At 38.1% G+C, this 20,002-nt stretch overlaps 1 protein-coding gene across 9 annotated transcripts in view; it reads right to left on the reverse strand.

Moving 5' to 3' along the window:
* Nucleotides 1-20,002, reverse strand: part of mark3b (MAP/microtubule affinity-regulating kinase 3b) — a 107,640-nt gene that overhangs the window by 50,025 nt on the left and 37,613 nt on the right. The gene's annotated exons all lie outside the window — the stretch shown is intronic.

The following is a 20,002-nucleotide window of genomic DNA, read 5'->3' on the forward strand; positions in this document are numbered from 1 at the left end:
CGGACGCGAAGCTCAGCGCCGAATCTCAGGATCTCACACCGGACGCGAAGCTCAGCGCCGAGTCTTAGGATCTCACACCAGACGCGAAGCTCAGCGCCGAGTCTCAGGATCTCACACCGGACGCGAAGCTCAGCGCCGAGTCTTAGGATCTCACACCGGACGTGAAGCTCAGCGCCGAGTCTCAGGATCTCACACCGGACGCGAAGCTCAGCGCCGAGTCTTAGGATCTCACACCGGACGTGAAGCTCAGCGCCGAGTCTTAGGATCTCACACCGGACGTGAAGCTCAGCGCCGAGTCTCAGGATCTCACAGCGGACGCGAAGCTCAGCGCCGAGTCTCAGGATCTCACACCGGACGCGAAGCTCAGTGCTGAGTCTCAGGATCTCACACCGGACGCGAAGCTCAGCGCCAAGTCTCAGTATCTCACACCGGACGCGAAGCTCAGCGCCGAGTCTCAGGATCTCACATCGGACGCGAAGCTCAGCGCCGAGTCTCAGGATCTCACACCGGACGCGAAGCTCAGCGCCGAGACTCAGTATCTCACACCGGACGCGAAGCTCAGCGCCGAGACTCAGTATCTCACACCGGACGCGAAGCTCAGCGCCGAGACTCAGGATCTCACACCGGACGCGAAGCTCAGCGCCGAGTCTCAGTATCTCACACCAGACACGCACATTATATACACGCGAGCTAAATATTGAATCGACTTCTGACAGAAGAGCTGCATGATGAATGTATCTTGTAGCAATCAATCAATCATTTACATGTACATTGACAATTTGAGGGAAATATAATATAAATGTAATATAAAACCTTGAAATGACACTCTGTGTCGCAGCAGTGTCCTTAAAGGGGTTGCCCACCGGACGCGATCATAACACCCACGAAGATTCGACTGTGAGATCAGTGGTCGAATCCAGCTCCACATATCAATGCATCGAATCTTTGACTATTCGGGGTTATTTGTTTGGAATATGGCTATTTGAAATATGGCTATTTGTTTGGAACAACATGAGGGTGAGTAAATGATGACAGAATTTTCATTTTTGGGTGAACTATCCCTTTAATACCAGGTGGAAACAGGCTGTTACTCATCCACATGTCATGTGACTTTTTTCCATGTGGAATACAAAAAGATAATTTATAAACTGGTTGCTCTATTCTGAGCAATGAATGGGACTGAAGCATTCAAGCTTTAAAAAAAGACGGAAGAAGACAAATAGAGGAGAAGATTATCAGGTCTGTTTGCCACAAAAAGCTATGCATGATTATGGACCACTTTAATGATACAGCAAGCGATCAGCACAGTCCTTCCCTGTTCGTTTGTAACATAAGAGGATGAATAAATTAATGAATTTTCATTTTTGAATGAACTATCCCTTTAAAATTTAGGGTTAGGGGTAATTTTTGTTTCATTGGTAAAAATAACCCCTTTCACATAGTCCTGTAAGGGACGTGGATGTATGATGCTGTGTGTGAATTTAGAATGACGATTACCAGTATGAGCATGAACAAAGTCAGAACACGCTATGTAAGAAGTCTGTTTCCAGTTAGCTCAGCAGCTTTTTAAGTTTTAAGTAATGTGTGTTACCGGTAAAGTAATTCTGGTATTTTACAGTAATTTACTGGGAATGCTGTGTGAAAGCGCCTAATGACTCGTGCCTTAGCACCACCACTAAATAAACACAAAACTGACAGGTCTAAATTTATTTTCTGAAAAGACACAAAGCTATGGTAGCTGTCACAATCTCTCTCTCTCTCGCTCGCTCTCACTTTTCAAAAACAAAGGGAGTGTTTCACATTAGAGGCTTAAACAGAGAAAGATGAATAATTACATTAGGCAGTTTTATGACAGCATATGCAGACATGCTAGAATAAAAAAAATAATAACAAAAACTTCAGGGACTCAAAATAGAAACATCAAAATCTAAATATTTAGATGTTCCTTTGTTCAAAAATATGGAGCTTCTAGGTTTAGATGGTGAGTTGTTTGCACAGCAATGCTGGAGATTCGGTCTGCTTTGATCACAACCAACTGTTCACAAGTCATTCATTCTGTCAGACGCATACACAAGACAAGACGGAAATAACCAAAAGATAGACTAAATATCAGCCGAAACAACAACCTGAAACTAAACAAAGATCAAAAACACTAAATGGAAGGCACATTTCAAAGAATTACGCTCAAGCATAGTTTTATAACAATGTACAGTATGAAATGAATTTGAAAGAGATAAAAGATGTCAATCAAGTAAAGGAAAGCCACAATTTTACAATGGGACATGGCTTTAGCTTAATTTAGACATGACCCATTTGCCACGATGGCACTTAAGTAACAGAGTTTCGCAGACAAACTGTGATTTGTCTGAATCAAACAAGGCTGTTTTTCCCCTCGCACAACCTTGGTAAAATTAAGGTGAAAATGATCTGCTTAATTTTGGGAAACCTAATCTCATGCAAATAGGAACGTCTGTGATTGCATATATTAATCTTTTCACAACGCTTCTCCTAACTTTCCTCGAATACCGTAACTAAAGCTACAAGCTAAATAGACAGTGGCTAAATAACATGTTTGCTGCCTGCTGTACCTTTATTATGACCTTTCTGCCAACATTATGGGTTAAAAAAACTACTAATGGAGGTTGAAGTAGAGCCAGTTGAACTACAAGTACTAGTAAATAAATAATTCCTTACATAATTTTATAAATCTCTTAAATGTGTACACTCACTGTGTTGCCTTTTCATTATTCGTTGGTGAATATAAAGTTTAAAAAAACAGCATAGAATAGAAAATAGATTAGAATGTGTTTACGGCCCATTTTTGACCATTTGAATGCATCCTTGCTGAATAAAAGCATTAATTTGGTCTAAAAAGCTAAAAGTGTACATAATAACAGACTGGTTGTTTATAATTTAATGCCAGACCAGCTTAAACAACTATATTCATGGGCAAAAAGTGAGAATATATAAAAAAGTAAATAATTATATGGTCTATATATATTTAATAAATTAAATGAATACAAAAAAACACTACAGATTATAAAGGGTTTTTAATCTTTTATTTAAAAACTAAATCTGGTCTCACTACTAATATTTTCATTACAATCAACTAAAAAGTAAAGAGTCCTAAAGTAGTTTAAGACATAATGGTCCATGAAAATATGAATCTATAAACAGTAGAATTACACAATCACATGTGTGCACATATCTAGAGTATTTAAGGCTACGTGATAAGCTCATAAGCTCCCATCTTAAAAAACAACTACAAATATCTCCCCCGTCCATATGCATTGCATGCATGTAATGTCATGTTGCTAACTGTAATTTAACTTTAATTTTTTTAATATTTTTTAAATACTAAGCATCTCAGACAAGAACTCAAATGTGTCTGAGCAGCTGGCGTTAAAACCTAGGAAGCACGACCTGTTGCCCTGTAAGGGCTGGCAACCATTTCCCAGAGCGAGAGGTAGACAAAATGAAGAAAATATTCCATCTTACACACGGAAACAGAACAATAGCAAGAGGAGGATAGATAGACACCAATGGATGGAAGAGAAGAGAGCTTTCAACCCATCTGGGTGGTGTTGCACTGGAAAGGATGGGATGTGGACCGACCCTTGTATAATCCTTACACCTTTGCCCCTTTTCTCTTTAAACATGAGTAGACCTGATGATTAAACGAATTTGGGACATGTTGCTTTAAATGCATTCAGGCCATCCTGTGAGTGTTTAGACTTAAAGAGCGTCCTAATGTGACTTCAACGTTTCCCTTACTGGATTAAACTTTTGGTTATTTGGGATTACATTTATGGTAAATATTTCTGTGAAACAAGCAGCTAAGCATAGATCACAGCTGACATGATTTTACCTTTTCTTCACTTCCTTCACAACAGCACTTCACCTCAAAATAAACAAGAAAAAAATTACCAAAAAAAAAAATCCACTTATATTATTCTGCATGCTTTAGAGGTATGTTTAGAGCATGCTATGTTGTGAGAGGCTAATCACGAGTCTGCATCAGAGTAGGGCTTAACCCTTCACAATAGGAATTACCAGTAATGAAAGTGTACACTCACTGGTAAAATGCACGCGAAATGGCACCTGCCATTTTTAAAAAGCCATGTACAGCCTATATGAGCTAACTAACATGGAAAACATGGTCTCACAACCCCTATTCTAAGGAGACAATCCAATGCAACTTGAGGGGAGCAAGCAAAACATGATTTCTGATCAGCTAGTGACATTGGATGACAAACGCTAATATATTTTCATATAATGTCTGCTTTCGTTGCATAACAGTTCTACCTTATAAATTATTAGACAGCAGGACAGTTTAAAGGATCATAAGCTAATCAAAACAAAAGGTGAGGGCCATGTGCTCAGACCAAGCAACCTCCCCAGTTTCTCTTGAAGCCAATATGGAATTGACTTAAACTGCAATTCATCGACTGACCACTAGGGACAGCTCCAGAAGGGAGCAGAATCTCATTGAGCCCCATGTCAAAATTCAATCAACTTTTCAGCAGAAAAAAAAAGCATGTTTACAGCCTGGTACAAATGTTGGTCTATATATCAAATTGTACCCTTCATGACAACTGTGAGGGGGTGAATGTTTTTAGAACTCATTCATTTACATTATATAAAGCCTTAAAGGTCTGCATAATTAAGGGCCTGGCCACTTTGATTGACAGGTGGTTTGTCTGCTGTCTGTTAGTCAACATGTCTCCTCAGCTCCGCCCACGTCCCGCCTCTTCGCCCATTTTCAGTTATCCAGGAGTGACGCGCTACTAAAATGGCAATGGCCAGCTCGACCCTACTTTACACTTCAGAACTGCTCTTCAGAATCCTATGTGGGACGTCACAGACACTACGTTCATTTTTTTTTTTACAGTCTATGGCTCTGCCGTTCTCTGCACCATCAAAATAAATGTCCACCGCACCGTTAAAATAAAAGTCACAATAATAAGTGCGGCTTAAGTCACTTCAGAGTTAATGCCAGTGTGAATGCAACCAGGAAAATTATCCTGGGAACATTTAGTTCTCGGGAAACTGATGCCTAGTTCCTAGAACTAAGTTCCCAGAAATGCCCGTGTGAAAGTCCCTATTATTGGATGCATATTTTAACTTTTTTTTTTAAGAAGAAGAAGAAGAAACCAAATCAATGTATAGTTAATTTTTGAGGAATAATGTTACAGAAAAGCAATAAAAGGTTTTTAGGAAGAGTGTTTTCAGCTTGTCTATTTTATTTTATATACAAATATGGCATGCGGTTACTTCAAACAATGTTAAAAAGCTATTCAAAACATCATTTAATGTAAATTGTGATAATCGTATTTAATAAATCGACAATTATGCTTTTTGTTAAAATCACGCAGGCCTAATTCAGGGAGTATGAAAAAAATATGAAACGGTAGAACAAATACAATTCAAGTAAGAAACAAATTCAATTAAGATTCCTGTGTACTTCATTCTTTTGTATAAAATTTGTTTTTAAAAACTTGCTAAAATACAATTCCTAAGTGTCACTGTTAGAGGAAGGCACACCAGAGAAATTCACAATAAAAAGTCAAATCTGGTTGATGGGATAAAAACAGGAAATGGGAAGTCCATGATATCAGCATTTGGCAAACATTGAAGTAAAACAGAACAAAAGTAGCCATTTGAAGATTTGCATGTCTGGCTAGAGGAGCGACCCAAAAAGTCCTGCCTTTGTGCTTGTTGGATTTTTACTTCCACATTTGTGCATTTGACATCCTTAAAAAGTAAATTCACTTGCTTGTGCTTCTTTATTTTAAAACATTTTTTTCAACTAATAACCAAAGGAGGACAGGAATAATAAGCAGTCCAGATGTTACGAAAACTCAGGTCAAATCCAGACATAATTAGTCAAACAAGTAACAAACGGACCTGCACAGACGCATTGCTTTCTGGATGATGCAAGCAGAAAATGAGGTCAATGCCAGCGGGACGACAGGCCCACAAAACGCTGCCAGACTGCAGAGGGTTTGTGGCTTTGGAAACATTATTGCACCTTTGCTTTGCATTAGAGCTGCACAATATTGGGAGAATTTTTTTAATTTAATTTAATTTATATATAATATGTAATATATATATATATATATATATATATATATATATATATATATATATATATATATATATATATATATATATATATATATATATATATAATAAATGAATTTATATATTATATGAAAAAATATTGGAATTTTCACCAGATGAGTTGAATAAATATATTTAGAAATTAGAGTAATTAGGGTGATAAAATAAAATCTATGCAATATTACTTTTTAAAACCCTTGTTTAATCCCTTAAACAATTGAGAAAAAACTTCAACATTTAGGTATGCTTTTTCCAAGAACCAACTCAACTCTTTGCATAACCACAAAATTAAGAGTTTTAAAAATTAAATATGAATACAAAATAATAATATGCATTCATGCCATGTTGTAATCACTGTCATTTTGAGATGGCTACGCATGATCTTCTACTAGCTCTTCTAGAGCTAGTTCATGTCTTCGGTCTGAGAATTTTGCATTTCTATGGATATATTTCACCACCGCGGCATTGGAACCACCTGCCCAGTGAGCTGAGAGCAGTACAGAGCCTGAACCAGGTTAAAGCTGAACATAAAAAGCTTTTATGTTCAGAAAGGCTTTTATTGTTTGTATTTTTCTTTATTTTTACTTTTTATTCATTTTTGTTATTTTTCCCATTTTCTATTGTTGCACTTTGAGATTCTTCAGAATGAAAAGTGTGTTATAAATTAAATCTATTATTATTATTTTATTTTTATTTTTTTAACAGCCAGTGACATTGAAAGACAGAGTTATGACACTCCCATAAAATTCCATAGAAAATCGGGAATGCTGAAGTAACGCGTGTCTTGGAGCAACCAATAGTTCCAAACACTGAATTGTTCCAGCATTTATTGAACCCCATTAATGTCAGTGTTTCTAAAGCACACACACACAGGTAAGTTGATAAAATGACATTAGCTGACATCTCAGAAACCTTGCCAGTAGCTGTATTTTATGTAGCACTCTTTAGATAAGATTTATCGTTAGATAAAAGACAGTTAGACAATAATTGCTAGGGATGCACGATATATCAGCTCCATATCGGTATCGGCTCAATGAGAAAATTTGACCGATATATTAAAGCTGATAAATAATGGATTATTTACTTCCGATGAGACACTTCTGATGCGCACTATTTGCCATGATTATATTGTTTGAATGTGATTGGAATCACTTTTTTTTTTTAAAAGTATACAATACAGTGAAGTTCAACGTGTGTAGCACAAGTCTGTAATATAGACTACATAAAATTATGTTTTTGTAATCAGGCTCTCAAAAATTATATTAATATTTATCAGTCAATTCATTGGTTATCGGCTTTTAAAATATAAAAAGAATTTGGTTATCTGTAATGGCCAAAATTGTCATATTAGTGAAATCCCTATAATAATTGCAGTTAGATAACGTGAGCAACATTTCAATAGCTACCATCACCAGATGCTAGTTGTCATATTTTAACACTTTTTGATATCCTTCTCCCCATGTAGAAGGTTGAATTAACTTCTATGAAGTCTGCCCACTCAAGGAATAACGTTTCTCACCATACTGGATATATCATATAATAAAGAGTTTTTTGATGCAATTGGTTGCTTTGTTTTATGTTTTAACCCTTTTTTAAATTTCCGTCTTGGGTTAAATTCAATATTGCATTCACCCGTCGGATTGGGGGGTGGGGGGTTGCAGTTAAAGGGTTACAGTTCACACTTTCCTTTCAGTTCACGGGTCAGAGGTCATACTTCTGCTGGAACGCGACTTGTGTACGGCTGTTACCAGAAGCCTATAAATTAAAAAGTTATAAATATGGATTCCTTTATTTATTTTTTACAAAAAAAACATCACTTTGCTTTAGAAGGCCTTTATTAGCCCACTGGAGCAATATAGATTACCTTTATAGGTGATAGATGCACCTGGGCTTCAAAATCTAAGGTCCCATTCACTCCCAGTATGAAGCTCAGAAGAGCCAGTCCAGGACATTTTTTATATAACTCTGATTGTGTTTGGCTGAAAGAAGAAAGTCATATACACCTACGATGGCTTAAGGGTGAGTAAATTATGGGATAATGTTCATTTTTGGATAAATTATCCTTTCAATTAAAACTATTTGCAAATAATATTTTATTCTTTAATATACATATGTTCAATTCAGAATGGACACCTTTTAATAAAAAGTTGTGTAGTTTGCATCACTAGATATTACTGACGGTCGTTGAACATTTCTACAACAGAAGAACCGTTTTGTGAAAGGTACTTTAGAGAACCATTTTCCCCATAACATTTTATAGTCTAAAGAACCTTTCTGTGCAACTTCCAGAAGAGCACCTGTACTTTATGAAATACCCCAAGGCACCTGCCCTTTCCTCATGACCACACATGAAGGAGAGGCTGAACCATCTGCGCACCACACCAGAAATAAACGTATATGAGCAGGTGTTGGCCGATTTTGCTTTAGAAAAAATAAGAGCGATGAGCTCAAGAATGAACTTCAGATTTAAGGTCTTCTCTCAGGAGAGAAATGGTGACTCATCCCATTTTCATTCACATCCCCTGATCTCAGATGTTCCTCATTCACTAGCTGCAAGAAAGAAACGCCGCATGTGAGTTTCTAGGATACCGGTGGCAGAAAAAATAATAATCTGGTATCGCTGAACGGAACTTCTTTGCATCAACACCCACGCACGCCCACACGCCCGATCTGAAACACGCCACGGTGACGCTCACCCGCTTCTTTTAGCTTTTGAATGCTCGGCGTGCTTCCGTGCTCTCGACCTTGACTCGATCGCAGCGTCTGTCGATCGCTGAGTCCAACCTGATGTTCGTACATAAAAAGAGGTTAATTTTAAACGAGGAGATGGAACTAGCGCCAGAGGCCGTCTTCCCACTCTCCACGGTTGCGTAAGAGGTCACACCAACGCAAATGAAAACGGCATCGGTGAGAGACGAAGAAGAAAAAGCTCTGGGAAGTACAGAAGTGGTCATTGTCTGTGAGAGGGCCTAAGCTGTGTGGGAGGATGCTGAATTTAAATATTAAGGTTAACGGCAAAGTGCTGCGTGCCAAATGAAACAGCTCCAAGACGTGTAAAAACTGACTCAGTATTAAGCATAGCAGTTTTCCTCTATATCTAGTATTCATTTCATGTTTTTTTTATTGCACTGTAAGGAGCGATAGGATCTAGGAATGCCTTTTGCTAAGTGATAAACTGCAAAGAGATGATAACCACAAGTATCCTGAATATGAATACAACTTTATAATTATTATAATAATAATGGTGATATGGGATGTTAAATAAACACACGTTAAATATATTCCCCAATAAAATGCAAACATGTATTATCAAACATAATAATAAAGTGATATTATTTTTATATGCACTCAAATTGAATGTGCATCATTAATATGTTGCTCCACTGTCCCAGAAAGAAACTATACATTTTTTTTTTTTTTTAATTCTTTTTTTTATTGATTTTTTCCAGGTCCATTCAATACAGTCAGTGATGATACCTGTCATGTTTCTCGTTAAGCCATCATCATATGTATATTAACAATCCATAACATAGGACAAGCATCACAGGTTCGATAAACAGTTTCAAAGTAAGCAGGGACCCATTAGGCCTTCAATCTACATTACATTCACATAACCATTTTTTAGACATAGTAAAATCCGACCTAGAACTAAAACAAACATAATGGGGTAAACCTCAATGCCTCATAAAGCCCTCTACTGAGGGGGGAATAGGGAGAAGAAGAAAGAGAGAAGAAAAGAAAAGAAAAAAAGAAAAGAAAAAAAAGGAGAAAAAAAAAGAGAAAAAAAAAAAAACAAACAAACAAAAAAAAAAGGGCATCCACTTTAAACAAATGATGGGCGTAATGGGGTGATATACGTTATCCATCTTTCCCATCTTTTCAAAAAAGTTTCCTGTTGCAGTCTCAAAGCAAAAGTAATCCTTTCCATCTTAAAAATGTCATAGATAATGTCAATCCATTCTTCAACGGTAGGTTTCCCTGGTTTTAACCACCTTCTAGTAATAGCTTTTCTACTGGCAGCACTTAGGATCTGAAATAAGTATTTGACATGAGAAGAAACATTTTCTGTTGTTAAGGCCCCTAAATATAAAGACTCAAATTTAAATTGAATGTCCACCTGAAAAATACTTTGCAAGACTTTATACACCTCCTGCCAAAATGGAATCAATAATGTACAGGACCAGAAAATGTGGAAATGATTTGCCTCGTGGCACCCACATTGTCGCCAACATGCCGAAGAATTGGTGTAGTGTTTATTTTGAGTTGGAGTAATGAAAAACCTTATAAGGTTTTTCCAGCAAAACTCTCGCCATAACGTCGAATTGGAAGTTTTCCACTGTATCTCACATAATTTCTCCCAATCTTCTTCCTTTAGAACAAAGTTTCCTTCCTGTTCCCATTTTTGCTTTATATACAAAGAACTACCTTTTCTTTGTTGAAGCCCCTTGTATATTCTTGAGATGAGCTTCCGGTTAGAGCCAGCAAGATAAGCCTCTATAAACACATTTAACAGAATGTCATCCCAGCCTACTATTGTACACCTCTTCTGTATTTGGTCAATATAATGCCGGACCTGAAGGAATCTATAAAAATCGTCCTTATCTAAACCAAATTGCTTCTTCAGATTTTGAAAATTATTCATAACCCCCTTATGCAAAAATGTACAGTATGCTGTTAAACCTTGCGAAGTCCATCTCTTAAATCTTGCGTCCCATTTATTAGGCAAAAAATCGGTATCAAATGCACACCATCTCAGGACCCTTACCCCCTCCTTCAGGTTACTTTGAGATATTACCCTGCTCCATATCTTAAGTGCCAAACATATCCATGGATTTCCCAATTCTTTTAAATTGTATGACAAGTCCTTATCCCCAATAGCAGCCTGAATTGGAAATTCATCTGACATAGCAACTTCAATCTCCTTCCATCTAGCACTGTAATCTGGGTTGCACCAGCATACTAATGGCCTCAATTGAGCAGCGGTATAGTAGTCTTTTAAGCATGGGAGAGCGACCCCACCTTTGATTTTTGTCAATTGTAAACTCTGGTATCTAATTCTTGGCCTACGTCCCTGCCAAATGAACCTTGAAATATGCTTGTCCCACTCCTGAAATTGATGGTCAGGTATATCTAGTGGAAGAGATTGAAAGAGATACAGCAATTTCGGCAAAATAACCATTTTGACAGATTCCACGCGTGATCCAAAATTAAGAAAAGGTAAAAGATCCCATCTCCTTATGTCTTCCCTAATCTTTTTGTTCAAGGGGAGGTAGTTAAGTGAAAATAAATTTGTCAAGTCCATTGGAATGTTTACCCCCAAATATCTAATTAAAACTGAATCCCATTTCAAATTATACTTATTTTTCATATTTACAGAAGGGCTGTAATTGAAACAGAGAATTTGTGTTTTTGGAACATTCAGCTTATATCCTGAGAAGGATCCATATTCCTCCAATAATTCCAATAGACGTGCCAAAGATTGCTCAGGGACAGTCAAATACACCAGTACATCATCAGCGAACAATGAAATAATTTGCTCTCTCCCATACATAGCAATTCCTTTAATATTGTTGTCCTGAATGATCCATTGGCTCAGGGGCTCAATAAAGATTGCAAACAAGAGGGGGCTAATTGGGCACCCCTGTCTTGTTCCTCTTTCTAATGTAAAGGGGCTAGAGACCGCCCCGTTTATTTTAATTCTTGCCCTTGGGCTATCGTAGAGAGCTCGTAATGTATTAATAAAGGTACTATGAAATCCAAATTTGTCCAAAACTTTATACAAAAAAGACCAATTTACACAATCAAAGGCTTTTTCCGCGTCCAGCCCCACTAGTGCTGCAACTAAATCATTTTCTGTTATATGGTTAATTACGTGTAAAGCCCTTCTGATACTATCTTGAGTTTGTCTTCCACAAATAAAACCCGTCTGGTCAAGACTAATAATTGATGGTAGCAGTCCCTCTAATCGTTTGGTTAGTATATGGGTAAATATTTTATAATCCTGGTTCAATACGCTTACTGGTCTAAAATTGCCGCATTCAGACTTGTCCTTCCCCTCCTTCGGAATTAAAGATATTACCGCCTCCCTCCAGGAGGGGGGTATACTGTTCTCTTTAAGGACCCAATTAAAGGTAGACAGCAGTACAGGGGTCAAAGAACTCTCCATGACTCTGTACCATTCGGAAGGGAACCCGTCCGGACCTGGAGCCTTATTTGGTTTAAGATCCGAAATGGCTGAGCGAATTTCTTTCTCTGTTATTTCTGCTACCAGATTCCTACTTTGTTCACTATTCAATTTAGGCAGATTTATTTTCTGAAAGAAATCTTCCATTTTCTCTCCATCTATTTGAGGCTGTGAATATAGTTTTTTATAATAATTTTCAAAACAATCTTGTATTTCGTTTAATTTGTAAAGCATAGAATTAGTAATAGGATTTTTTATTTTATGAATTGAATTCTCTGCTTGTTGTTTTTTCAGCCTATAAGCTAATAATTTACTGGCTTTCCCACCCCCTTCATAGTATTTCTGTTTTGTAAAAATTAACTTTTTTTGTATATCTTTTGTATAAATCTCATTTATTTCGTTCTTTTTCTTCCTAATTAGCTCGCTAATTTTTTTATCATTTGTGTCTTTGTGGTGTTGTTCCAATTGTTTCAATTCTACTTCCAACTGAATTAGCTCTTTTTGTCTTACTCTCTTTAGGTGAGCACTGTATCCAATTATCTTGCCTCGAAGCACAGCTTTACATGCATCCCATAATATTGGGGGGAGAACTTCCCCATTGTCATTCTGTTCTAAGTATTCGGCAATATCCTTCTTAATTTGTTCCTTCATGTGAATCAGTACCAATGTGTTTAGCCTCCATAAGGTGTCTTTCCGGTATTGTTCAAGATTTAATTTTAAATAAATGGGGCTATGGTCCGAAAGGTCCATGCTCCCCACATCGCAGCCAACTACCCTGTTTAAATCTCGAGCAAAAGTAAGAAAATAATCAATTCTCGAATACGCCAAATGCGGATTTGAAAAAAAAGTGTAATCTCTCTTTGAAGGGTTTAATTCTCTCCAGATGTCAATTAGCCCGATTTCTTTCATAGCCAGATTGATCTTTTTACTTATCAAATTGGGCTGGACTGTGTGTAAATTTGAGGTGTCCAATTTGGGGTTTAGTCTAATGTTGAGATCCCCCCCGCATATTAGGACCCCCTGGGTCTCTGCTGCTATTAAATCAAATATCTGTTTGAAGAACTTCCAGTCAGAATTAGGAGGAGCATAGATGTTAAATAGAGTAACCAATGAGCCCCCTAAATTTCCCCTCACGAGAATAAATCTTCCCTCTGTGTCCTTTTTTTCAAAAATAGGTTCGAAACTAGTCTTGTTGGATATCAATACTGCCACCCCCCTCCTGTGTCCCGCCTTATACGATGATGAGTACTGGTGTTTAAAGCCCAATCGTTTTAATTTAGCGTGTTCCGTCTCCGAAAGATGGGTTTCCTGTAAAAACGCCACCTCAACTCTTTCTCTTTTTAGTTTAGTTAATATCTTACTTCTCTTGATGGGGTTGACAAGGCCATTCACATTATAAGTTGCTATTTTAACTGGCTGCATTCAGTGTAAACTAAGGGGGAAAAATGAGAAATGAAATAAACCATAGGCTATAAATATATATATATATGTATATATATATGTAATACAAAAAAAAAAAAAAAAAAAAAAAACTTAAGTGACCATGAATAACAAAGAGAATCACAGGTTATATCCCACGAACTACAAAGAACAGCAGCAAGAACTGCTGCAACACACGGTACCCAACAGGAACAATAATAACAGAAAAAGAAAGACTTCCAACTGTGGGGTCTAAATATTGACCCTGATGAAGCCCTGATGGAAAAAGGGCTCTGAGGTAATGCCTCCCCCTTCACAGGTGGGAGAGGGCCTTCATGCATAATATCGTCTTTGTCTTGGCAGCCTAAAAGAAAATTTCACCGACGTATACATTATACTCTTAGTTATGCAGCCCGTTCAAAGCTTCTTTAATAAGCAGGACTTTTTAAAGTACTTAATTCCTCTCTCTGACGTTACTGGGAGTCCCGAACGAAAAAAGAAAATAACGACTTAACGGACTCACCCGTTATATTTCCAGCAAACTCGTACAGAGCAGTTTTCCATTCACTAACAGTCATCCTGAATCCTGGTGTCTAAAAGCCTGTAATTTTTCCTTATAGTCCAAAGCCCGGCCAGCTCTGTGCCGGTTCCCTGATCTCTTGACGGTATGCCACGTGAACCGCTGGATCCGCTCCAAAAGCGAGTCCGGGTGTTTGATTACCGACACCGGGAACCCCCTCTTCGCCATATCCTCCGTAGCATCCTCCGCCGAATCGTACATCACAACTCCCTCCTGATAGAAAACTCTGAGCCTGGCAGGGAACGGCGTCTGAAATCGGATTTTCTTCTCCTTCAATACCGCTTTTGCTTCGGCATACTCCCTTCGCTTTTTCAAGACATCCGGTGCATAATCGTGGTCGAGATTGACTCTTTTCCCGAGATATTGGAATCCTCGCTTTTGCCAGGCTATTCTCAACAGCTCTTCTTTCATCCTGTAGCTTGACATCTTGACAACGATGGACCTCGGCGAGGCTTCCCCAGGCGGCCTCGGCATTAAGGCGCGATGAGCTCTTTCCACTCGAAGTTCAAATGTAGACGGAAGCTCCAAGCCCTCCCGCAGCAATCGCTCCACATAAATCACCATCGATGGGGAATTTTCCTCCACCCCCTCTTTAACGCCATGAATTCTAATGTTTTCTCGTCTGGAGCGGCCCTCTAAATCTGTCAGCTTAGCGTCTAGATGTATCTGAAGGTGTAGCAGCTCCTGCACGGTATCTTCCGCCACTTGTAACCGTGTTTCAGTCGCGTCGATCCTCCTCTCCGCCTCTTCGATCCTAGTATTGGATTTATTAATTTCTTCCCGAATAGCATTCAGCTGCTGACTGCTGTCTTTTCTGAACTCTCTCAGCTCTTTAAGTATGAGGCCGAAGTCACCGGTCTCACTTTGCTTCGCTCCGAGTTGCGTGACGTTATGTGTATCTTCATCGTCCTCCATTACGCTGCTAGGCGATGAAGTTTGGCTAGCTCTTTCGACATCGAGTAACTCCGTCTGCTTTGACTTTTTATTTTTCCCTTTGGGCATACTCGAGACCCACTGTCTTGAAACACACTGTAACCTAAGTTTTTATTAAATATTCGGGTTGTAGTGGGTAAATGTCCGTACTTGTCGGGAGCACGTTCCCTAAGCTGCCATCTCCTAGTTCGTCAAACCGGAAGTCCCGAAACTATACATTTTAACCACATATAAAAGTTTATGTTGTCAGTGTTTAGACTTGAAAGCAAACATAGATGAACTACAAGCAACAAAACTCCAATTGTGATTAGGTGCATTTTTTAATTGTATATATATTAACAGCTAAATATATCTGAAACCAACTAGTCAAGTGAAGTCAACTTTTTTCTATATAGTGCTTTTACAATGGTGATTGTTTCAAATCAGCTTCACAGTGTTAAACAGGACAATATTGCAACAAAAAATAATTTAACCAGTTCTCCTCCGGCCTATTAACAAACAGTGTATGATTATTATTCTGGCAACCTTTCAGGTCAGAAATCATAACTAGAAACAATTAAAGGGACAGTTCACCCTAAAATGTAAAGTTCTGTCTTCACTTCAACCTCATGTCGTTTCAAACCTCTATGACTTTCTTTTTCTGTGAAACATAAAGGATTATAATAAACAACATTGTGCCAAGCTGACTTTCATTATATGAATAAAAAAAGATATCTTTTTTCAAAATACCTTCTTTTGTATTTCACTGAAGAAAGTCATACAGGTTTCTAAAGATGAGCAAATGATGTCCGAGTAATCTTTTTGAAGTGAACTATCCCTTTAATATACTCTTCTATAGCATTAATATGATATTATACTCTTTATTTGTGCAAGGATTGACATGGACTATGGCAATATGGGTCAGACATTTAGACAAATTCTAGCACTGCCATTCAAACCATTGTCTGGGGCGGTCCACTACTGATACCCACTACTGACAATAGTATAATTTAACCAAACGGGGTCATCATTTCCCATTCACTCCCACATGTGGGTCTCATTAGCAAGTCTAGAGACGAAAACAACAATCCACTTACACAACAAGCAACACTCAAGACCTCCGCCAAAGATCCCTAGACTGATAAACGGCCATTATAAAATGTTGTTTTTGCAGCTGATGCTGAATCTAAAATAAAGGTAGAAATGATAATAATAATAATAATAATAATAATAATAATAATAATAATAATACAACTCAGATAAGATAGAAAGATAAAGCTGAATTCAGAACAGAAGAACAGCAGCATTTATTTCTGCCACAAGACCACGATGAACGCTGCAAGTGTGTGTTAGAAATCAGAAATTATGTATGGTACGTTTTCAGTCTTCAAACTAAATATGGGTGTTTAAAATCTCATCTGGCTAGCGCTCTTCCCATAATGTTTCCGTATTAGGTCAGCAGGCGGAGAGCAGGCAATCTTGTGTGGCTGTTCAAGCGCATTCAAACACAGGAGCACTTACACTAAAGAGAAATCCGTTTAAATGCATTTTCAAATACCTCCGGAAGTGGTCGAAAGTGGACAAGCTGAAAACGTTTTAGACCCCGTTTATTCCAGTATTTAGCGTCATCCACCTGTGATCCAAACGACTAAAGCTAAAGCTAAATCTTAAAGGCTTAGTTCACAGAAAAATGAAAATTCTGTTATTAATTATTTACCCTAATATCGTTCGACACCCGTAAGACCTCCGTTCATCTTCGGAAAAAAAATGAAGATATTTTTGTTGATATCCGATTGCTCAGAAAGGCTTTCATTGACACCAATGTCATTTCCTCTCTCAAGACCCATAAAAGGCACTAAAGACGTCATTAAAAAGCCCATCTCACTACAGTGGTTCAACAATAATTCTATGAAGCGGCGAGAATAGTTTTTGTGTGCAAAAAAACCAACTAAATAAAGACTTATATAGTGATGGGCCGACTTTTAAAACAAAGTTTCGAACCGTTATGAATCAGTGTATTGATTCATGATTCAGATCGCCAATATCACATGATTCTAATCATGAATCGATACACTGATTCATTACCGTTCTAAACTGTTTTAAAAATCATCCCATCACTATTTAAGTCGTTATTTTGTTTTTTTGCCCACAAAAACTATTCTGATCACTTCATAAAATTATTGTAGAACCACTGTAGTGAGATGGACTTTGTAACGACGTCTTCAGTGCCTTTTATGGGTCTTGAGAGAGGAAATGACATTCTGTCTTGACCTTGATGTCAATGAGGGCCTTTCTGAGCCATCGGATTTCAACAAAAATATCTTTATTTGTATTCCGAAGATGAACTGAGGTCTTACAGGTGTCGAACGACATTGAACTAACCCTTTAATACCAGGTGTAAACAGTGCCAGGTTCTTCAACTGCACCCATCTGGCCCCTTTGACTTCACACTTACAGTGTAGAGTCTGACCCATTAGGCTACCACTACCACTACCTATTTTGTGTGCCTTATGCATCAGACTTTCACCCAACGGTCCGCAGGCATGACGTCTGAGGCTAAAAACACCGCTAGCCAAACATCCCCTTTCCCCGTTAAAATACGAAAGAGCAGACATGAGATATCAGGGCTATGAAATGTCAAGCAGTGAAAGTGAGTTACGGCTACAGGGTCTGAATCAGCAATGATAATGACTCAGCCTCCTGCCTGGGACTATGGAGTACAGACGGGCAGTCATTACACACTCCCGCTGACATGAGTTAGGAGCAGAGACGGCAAACATCTTTGAAGAGGGTGAGAGAAATAATACAAAGGAAAATGTACACTATGATGGAACAATAATAAACTTTGACACCAAAGAATTGACTTTTGTTAACCGAGGCATTTAGACCAAAGTAGTCATATTTCTTATAGTCTAGTCAGGTTCAAACGTACGCAACTGTTCAAAAGTTTGGAGTTTTGAAAGAGGTCTCTAATGCTTACAAAGGCTGCATTTATTTGAAAAAACAATGTATAATGATGTAAAGCTGGATTTCAACATCATTACCCTAGTATTCGGTGTCACATGATCATTCAGAAATCATTCTAATAAGATGATTAGCTGCTCAAGAAACATTTCTGATTATTAACAATGCTGAAAACGATTGTGTTTTGTGGAAACCACAATACATTTCTTTCAAGATTTTTTAATGAATAAAAATAAATATTTTAGAAATATTTTGGAACATTATAAACCTCAAACTTTTTAACTTGTAGTGTATAACCGCATATCTAAAATTAGTGAGAAAATTTGAGATTGAAATGATCAAAAATTAACAGGCGATTCCCACCGAACTTGCATTCATTAGAAAATTGTTTTCGTAAATTTAAGCTATATCCATATTTATTGTTAACACTGCAGTCCGTAACTTTTTAGGTTACAAATTATCTCAAATAAATTTGAGCAAGTACACAACAAGCCAGTGTTCAACAAGCCAGTGGCCTTATCTTAGCCCCATTCACAAATGAAAGCTTTTAATAATGTTATAATTTGAGTGGTATGGTGGATTTCCACGGGAATTTGTTACATTTATATAGCATTTTTCTCTGCACTCAAAGCGCTTTATGCCTGCTACATAATGTGTGATTTTGACAATCCTTTAAGATAAATAAAAAACACACTACGAAATGGATCTAATAAACTTGGGTTCGACATGTATGTAGATTGTACGATGATGACACCTATAAAATCGTGGGCTACGACGCAAGTTAGCATAGAAGAATAAATCATCATCAGAATGCGCTAGTGGTGAGCAAATAGAGCACGTTGAATCGCACTTTGGCAGTTGTGGTTTTTATGTGCGCTAAAAAAAGAAGCAAAAGCGGAGAATATGGATGTGGTCATGGATAGGGAAAAGAGACCAACGTGGCATGCAAATGGAGCTTTAAGTTTTAGCGCCACATCCCCTTGATCAAGACGCCATTTCATAGTGCATTTTTATTGGCTTGTTCGTAAATGTAGGTCATAATAGCAAACACAAAATGATCGCAGGCTATCTTTTGTTGCAACATCCATCTTTGAACCTCTCTCACTGTATGAGGTAAGACCAACGTTTAGGAGGTCTTACCTCATACAGTAAGGTATGAGGTATACAGTAAGGTCTTACCTCATACAGTAAGGTCAAAAAACTACCACTGAAATCGCGACGGCTGATCATCTTTCGTCTGGGACAGCCCAAAATCTTATGTAATGTATACTGGGTATTACAAATGGAAGGGGGGACATATCATCAACCACCACCAATGTGCAGCATCCACCTGGCGGATTTGATGGCAGATATACTGCGCCAGAACGTACCAGCCTATTGGTGGAGGCCAATGGGCAAATTTGGTCAGGATGCCGAGGTTCCACCCATAATTTCTTAGTTGGGAATACATACTGAGGGTAGCCATGGGTTGCACTGGCCTGGGACTGGGTCATACCCAGTCTTTGCCACTTATGCCCCAAACTAATCATCGCCTCCCCTCCAGAGACACAACCTGAGCCATGGACTGTCAATCGGCTCGCAAATGGAAAACGGCCTAAATCAATGGCCTGGAAAAACAAGTGCCAGCTAATTATAGGGAAAAGGGCAGCCAGTGGAAGAGAACATCAACACCTCACATTGGCCTCAATGTGACAATGTGATCTATATGGCCCATCCAGAGAAAGAGAAATATAAAAAAACAGACACATAGGAAACAACAAAGTCCAGGAGACCAACGCTGAGCAAAGTGTCCCATCTAAGCTCTCTGCAAATGTGTAGTT

The sequence above is a fragment of the Pseudorasbora parva genome, chromosome 15, assembly GCF_024679245.1.
Source record: "Pseudorasbora parva isolate DD20220531a chromosome 15, ASM2467924v1, whole genome shotgun sequence".
NCBI classification, from domain to species: domain Eukaryota; kingdom Metazoa; phylum Chordata; class Actinopteri; order Cypriniformes; family Gobionidae; genus Pseudorasbora; species Pseudorasbora parva.